Source organism: Protobothrops mucrosquamatus, unplaced genomic scaffold (genome assembly GCF_001527695.2).
Source record: "Protobothrops mucrosquamatus isolate PMUCROS unplaced genomic scaffold, P.Mucros_1.0 scaffold1068, whole genome shotgun sequence".
NCBI classification, from domain to species: domain Eukaryota; kingdom Metazoa; phylum Chordata; class Lepidosauria; order Squamata; family Viperidae; genus Protobothrops; species Protobothrops mucrosquamatus.
In genome coordinates, this window is record NW_015387296.1 from 188,295 (window position 1) to 195,726 (window position 7,432).

Consider the following 7,432-nt stretch of genomic DNA (forward strand, 5'->3'; position numbering starts at 1 on the left):
CAGTGGAGGGGCCACTCATTGGTCACACTAGGGCAGTTCATAAGTAGCTCTTGGCAATTGGATTAAGGGGTCTGGAGCAGCACTAGCATCCAGTGATGCAGTTAGATGGAGGCTACTCCATCAAAATCTTGAAAGAGTGCATTGAAGCACAAAAGTCAACATGAGCAAAAGCAAGGTCAACCCTTCCATGACCAGCCCATGAAGTTTCTCCAAAGAAAATGAAGGTTAGTTGCTGTGATAGTTCCTCATGGAGCTTCACGACTGGGCTGATCCAGTGAAATCTGATGTAGCCAACTTAGGAAGGGAAAGAGATAATGCAAGAATATTGCATATTAAATCTTTATGGGAAGAAGAGAGAAGCTGTACACTTGTGGGAGGAAAAGAATGGCCATAAGTCCAGAATCTAATCCCCTAATTCCCATAAATTCAAGGTCTTACTATTTGTGATACTATTTCTTACCTGGGACAGGACTTCCATAATGAGGATTAATTGTGCATATTTTGTAAAAGTATATTAGTTATAGTTACGCATTAAATAATGAGTAATTCTTCATTAATCATTAATGATTAGTACCATTAATGGCATTAATAATTAAGCTTCTATTAAGAATAAAAACAATACAGACTTTAATTGTAGAGGTATTTAAAAAATCTACTACAGAATGATAAATCAGGTATCTATTAGATCTTGATTTGTTAGTGGAGTACTTGTACATGCAGCTTCTTGGATTGTAAAGAAAATGAAGAATTTGCTTAGGTAAATTCTATGTGAGTGGCAGACACATGTTCTTTTTGTTAAATGGCCCTGAACTGCTTTGGGCTCCAATTCTGGATGGGGTTAATCTTTCTGTTTTCCTAGTGGTTTGAGGGTATGAAGGGGAAAATAGATCCCTAAAGTGTCATACAGTTGAGGGATTTAACAGTTGCTTCTCTTACATTCCAGGTTCATATACCAAGCTTTCTTGATTAAGATTATTAGATCAAGAATAATCAGTTAAGTCACTGGCTTGAAGAGCATGATGAATAGTGGCATCTATGGAAAGGTGGAGGCAAGTCAAGGGAGTGAATACAATGCAAGATCTTCCCTTTTTTGTGCATGCATTGATATCCATGTACTTTCAAATCAGGTGAGGTTTGCACTACAGGACTCTGGGACTCTCCCCTGAAAATGCCATTATAAGACACATCTATTCCTGGTTTACTTATGGTTATACCAGTAAATAGAAAGAAGAGTATGGCACACAAATCATTCACTAAAGTAAGGGGTCTCCATAAGTTTGGTTAGTTTAATGGGAAAGTATGTTTTACCAATCTTGAAATTTTGCTGCTGATACTAAATTTATTCCAGGTCTATAACATAAGTACTATAGGAGTTCATGGGATTTCTCCAGTAGTTACAGCTGTCTTTAAAAATAACATTAACTGTTGGGTGTGTACATTTTTTACATTCATTTGATTTGTTGTGAAGGTGGGAACAGCTGAGCAGCTGCAAATTGTATATGTTTATCACAAGCTGTAGCAGTTGGAGAATGTTATTCTACTTCTTTACACCTAACAAAAGCAGTTTGATGGTTGTTAAAATCAAAGTCATTTACAGTTCCAAGAACACATTGTACAAATTTTTGTCTGCAATCCATATCTGTGTAAGAGCTGAAATATGTATATTCTTAAAAATGTTCGGTTACTTTTTATAAATACTTGGTAAACATGATAACCTAACATGATAACCTTCTTAAGCATTATTGGACTATAAGGAATAGAAACATATTCTAAATGTTGAAAATTTATTTGTAATATAGAATTATGCTTATGCAAAGTGACACAGATTCAATTTGTTAAATTGGGATTTATTTAACAATTTTTATAATGTTAGACTTCCAACATAGCCAATTTGTGGTGATTACAATATCCACTTGGTCACAATAAATGATATGTCATAAAAAATGGGAAAATATCCTAAAACAATAAATCATCACATAATCTAGTAAAAAGATCAAAATCAAAGTGAAAGCAACATATAATCAATATATATGTGAGTTTCACTGGTGGCTAGTTCGCTTCTGGATCCAACTCAAGGTGTTGATTGTATTACTTTAAAGCCTTTGATGGCATGGGACCAGACTACCTGAGGGACTGTCCAGCGAGTCCAGTGGAATTGGACTCGCTCCAGCTGAAGGGCATGGTGCAGACTCCATCAGTCAAGGAATTTCAGTTGGTGGGGTCCAGGAGAAAAGCTTTTTTTTGCCATAGCTCCTGCCCTCTGAAGCATCTTTCTGCTGGAGGTAGGATCCACTCCCACTATGTTGGCCTTCTGAAAAGGCCACAAAACCTGGCTCTGCCAATTGGTTTGGGACCCCAATGGAGGCATTCTATACTGGAGGTGGCTGGTAGACTAAGAAAGAAGAACCTATCTCCACACTTCCCGGAGTCACGTTGATAGTGAGATGGGCAGCATATAAATAAATCTAGAAATGGGCTGTTCATTTGATCTCCGAGCTTGGCAATTTGGCAGCAAATGCTTCATCTCCATTTGGGGGGAACAACTTCAGTGCGCTTTGAATTGTGCTAATCTGTCAGAGCATTGGCCTTTAAATTGGTGTGAGTGTTATTTGTCCAGTTGTTTCTGAGTCATGGTTTGGTTTCAGGCTGTTTGATTGGCTGTTTGTTCTTGCTGGGCCATAGTCCTTGGTGTTTTAAGTATCATCTGTATGATGCAAATGGTGTTTGGTTGGTTGGTTGCCTCTGAGTCATGGTCTGGTTTCGGGTCTGATTTTGGATTGTTTGTTTGGCTGGCTGTTGTTGGGATGTGGTCTGATTTCTTGTGGGGGGTTGTGATTTTTGCTGTGTGGTGTGGTGCCTGTTTATTCATTTTATAGTAAATTCTGCCTTTGGGATTGCAGTTGAACTAGTTCCTTTGTTCTCAGTGGTTGGTAGATTGAGTCGATGTCAATGTGTCTGTTTTTTGACTTATTGGTGGAGAACTAGGCTTCAAGGAATTCTCTTTCTCGCCTTGATTTCGCTTGGGTTACAACTGTGGTCCCAGATAGATCAAACTAGTGTCCTTCTGAGTCTTCGTGGACAGACATGAGGGATAGTGGGTCATGTCTGACACTATCCCTCATGTCCGTCCATGAAGACTCAGAAGGACACAAAAAGATAATTCCTCAAAGCCTGGTTCTCCACCAATAAGTCAATAAACAGATACATTGACATTGACCCAATCTACCAACCACTGAGAACGAAGGAACTACTGCAACCATAATCCCAAAGGCAGCATTTAAAACGAACAAACAGGCACCCCACCACATGCAAAAATGCTTTATGTAGAACTGCATCTACATGGAGGGAAGTGTGCAGTGGGGTGCCCCAGAGTTCTGTTTTGGGCCCAGTGCTCTTCAACGTCTTCATCAATGATTTGGATGAGGGGATAGATGGGGAACTCATCAAATTTGCAGACAACACCAAGTTGGTAGGAATAGCCAACACTCCAGAAGATAGGCTTAAGATACAGAAGGATCTTGACAGACTTGAACATTGGGCGCTATCTAACAAATTTAAATTCAGTGGTAAAAAAAGCAAGGTTCTACATTTAGGCAAGAAAAATCAAATGCACAGGTATATTATAGGTGGTACTTCGCTGAATATTCATAACTGTGAGAGGGATCTCAGAGTCCTAGTGGACAATAACTTAAATATGAACCAGCAGTATGCTGCAGTTGCCAAAAAAGCCAACACAGTGCTAGGCTGCATTAACAGAGGGATAGAATCAAGATCACATGAAGTGTTAATACCACTTTATAATGCCTTGGTAAGGCCACCCTTGGAATACTGCATCCAGTTTTGGTCACCACGATGTAAAAAAGATGTTGAGACTCTAGAACAGGGGTCTTCAAACTTGGCCTTTTTATGACTTGTGGACGTCAACTCCCAGAATTCTTCAGCCAGGCATGCTAGAAAGAGTACAGAGTACAGAGTACAGAGAAGAGCAACAAAGATGATCAGAGGATGGGAGGCTAAAACATATAAAGAACAGTTGCTGGAATTGGGTATTTCTAGTTTAATGAAGAGAAGGACGAAGGGTGACCTGATAGTAGTGTTCCAATATCTCAGGGGTTGTCACAAAGAAGAGGGAGTCAAGCTATTCTCCAAAGCACGTGAAGACAGGACAAGAAGCAATGGATGGAAACTAGTCAAGGAAGGAAGTAACCTAGAACTAAGGAGAAATTTCCTGACAGTTAGAACAATTAATCAATGGAACAACCTGCCTCCAGAAGCGGTGAATGCTCCAACACTGGAAGTTTCTAAGAAGAAATTGGACAACCATTTGTCTGAAATGGTATAGGGTTTCCTGCCTGAGTAGGGGGTTGGACTAGAAGATTTCCAAGGTCCCTTCCAATTTATTATTATTATTATTATTATTATTATTGTTGTTGTTGTTGTTAGATTTACTAACCTTATTCTGTTTGGTGGCAAAAAAAAAGTTTTAAAGTGCTAAATGAGTCAAGCTATCTGACTAAGCATCTTCTCCATATTTACCTCTCAGTGTTATCTGTGTTATCTCCAGGTGCTTCTGCTGAGATTAGGTAAGTAGCTACTAGCAAAACAGCCTTTCTATGTAGCACCTGGTTATTGAATTACTTGTGTAGAGAAAAATACATTTGTCAGTTCTCTTTGTTACTATGTAAAGTATTTTTCAAAACTCCAGCCAAGGCTTTTTAAAACATTCTGTTTCAAAAGTGCACTGGTGTCTTTTAGGATTTTGTACTGCAACTGTTTTTCCTTTGTTTTATTTGGTGGTAATGTGTGTGTGTGAACTTTATATATATATATTTATTTTATTTAAACTGTAAATTGTTCTGACAGCTTTGGCCTAAAACTCGCTTATAGCACCTTTAAGAATAGAATTAATTCTCAAGAGTGCAGTCGTTCTTTTTGGAGCAGTATAAATTGCTCAGTAAATACGTAGATAGATGGGAAAGGGGCCACCTTCTAGAACTGCCATCCTATATACATTTACTGAGAAATAAACCAGATTTAATTTAGTAACTAATTTTGTGTCAGAACTTTCTTGTCAGTTAGAAAAACAATGCAGAAGTGTTCTTGGTTTATGCTTTTATTGTGACAACCTATGTCACTTCACCCTTGCCAACTATGCTTAAACTTTGTTCCCAAATCAGCTTTAAAATGCTACACCTATGGAATCAAGAGACATTTTGCCAGTAAATGCCCATCACATTTCCAAACCTGAGAATCTAGGACAGGGTTGTTAAACTGGCCTGCGGGCCGGACGCGTCACGTGGAAGCTGCGCCCACCCCATTGCCGGCAATGGCAAAACCAGCCCGATACGTTGCGCGACATCACATGACATCGCAAGTTTGACATGCCTGATCTAGGAGGTAATATTACTGACCTCCCTTTGAGTGGAGGCCGTCCAGCAACTAAATGGAGTTGGAACAACACTTAATGCTTTCCAATGATCTTTGAAATACATCTTTCAGGTTCAGTTGGACTCAGAGCATTGGCTAATTTTGATGATGTTATTTAGCTATTTGCCTAGTCCAGGAGTGTCAAACTGCCGGTCCACGGGCTGGATGCATCATAGTGAAACCACGCCCACCTCATTGCTGGCAATGGCAAAAAAGTCGTGATATGTCACGACACGTCATGTGACGTTGCGAGTTTGACATCCCTGGCCTAGTCCATCAGATCACAGACTATCCAATTCATGTCTCTAATCCCATTGCTTCCCCTCACTTTGACCATCTAGGAATCTTGCAATTGTATTTATCTTCTTCCTTGCATGTCCATATTTTCTTGGGGATAGATTGGCTACAGATACGTACATGTTATTGACATTCATTGGAATTTGTCTTTTTTATCAAAGAACTGTCACAATTGCTAATTACAGCTAATAAAATCACATTTCCTTCACCTAGAGCAGGGGTAGGCAACCTTGTCTCTTTTATGCCTCGTGGACTTCAACTCCCAGAATTCCTGAGCCAGCCACGCTGAGGGGAAAGAGAGAGTTGAGCCATGCTGGCTCAGGAATTCTGGGAGTTGAAGTCCACGAGTCATAAAAGAGCCAAGGTTACCTACCCCTGACCTAGAGTTATTTCTGATAGATGGGTGGCCATATATATTTGTTTAATGAACAAATTTTATAAATTAATTTCCCATCATCACACCAGGCCAAGCCAGTCCAGTCCTGTTTTATCAGAAAAGTTCTCTGAACTTGCTGATGGTTTTGGAAAAGAGGCAAACATGTGGCAAAGCAGCTGTGTAAATGTGGCTTTAGTAAGCTTTTTTTTTTCATTCTTCCTCATGGGAACAGTTTTGAGAGGTTGTAGAAAGTTTTTTTTTTTAAACTAAGTTATATTGGGAAAATCAAATGTATTTTTTCCCCTGTTGGTACGAGGGAGGTAAATTTTAAATCTAAATTGATAAGAGACTTGGATATTCTGCCTTGTCTGGCTTCCTGTATACCCTCTTTAGGCTTAACTTCTTTCATTTGTATATTGCATGGAAATATAAACATGGAAAATGAAAAAGAATCCTGGTTAGCTCTATAAATTGGTTGTTAACTGTAACGGACACATATTGAACACTAGCCTGTTTCTCAAAACAGCAACATAAGCCAGGATCCAATTTTTTGGAATCGTGCTGGAATCCATCTTGAGGGAACTTCTCTCTGTCTCTAGAATATGTGAATGAGAGAGAGGGAAGTTCTCCAGAGTTGGGCTCCAGCACGAGTTCAAAAGTTTGGAAGACTAAATCTCTTGTCCCGGTGACCGACTCGAATTGGATCCTGCAACATTATCCTGGGAACATGTATATTTGCCTTCATTCATCATAAACTAGGCTTGTTTTTTTAGAAAGAAACAACCCATGTAGCATTTTTCTTTGTATCGTCAGTTAGCAGAATTCTTACAAATCAAGATATGAAATATTGAAAATACCTGCTTCATTTGTCTATCTCGCTCTCTCCCTTTTCCCTGTCTCTCTTAGCATGATAGGAAACAAAGTGGTTTTCTGTTTTCATTGCTACACAGAATGTTTGCAGTTGAATTTCCAGCTTGGAAACAAAAATACTTTAGTTAAGAGAATGTGAAATTGTATTTGCAGGATGCTTGCTGTGAACGGAAGGAAAGGTTCTTTTACAAAGATCATCTCATTGTGCCGAATATATTATTGGCTAAATCAGTTTTAGCTTAGTTTAGTGAAATTAACTGAAAAATAAATATTACATTTGTTTGAAGACAAAGCTTGTAAATTTTAGAATCTTGCCCTCACAAGCAAATGTTCGCCAATGTTTAGCAAGTAGTTCTTCAACAAATAGAAGATGTTCAAGTATTTTTTTAAAAATGTGTCCATTGAATGAATGAACACACACACACACACACACACACACACAGAGTATTTATTTATTTATTT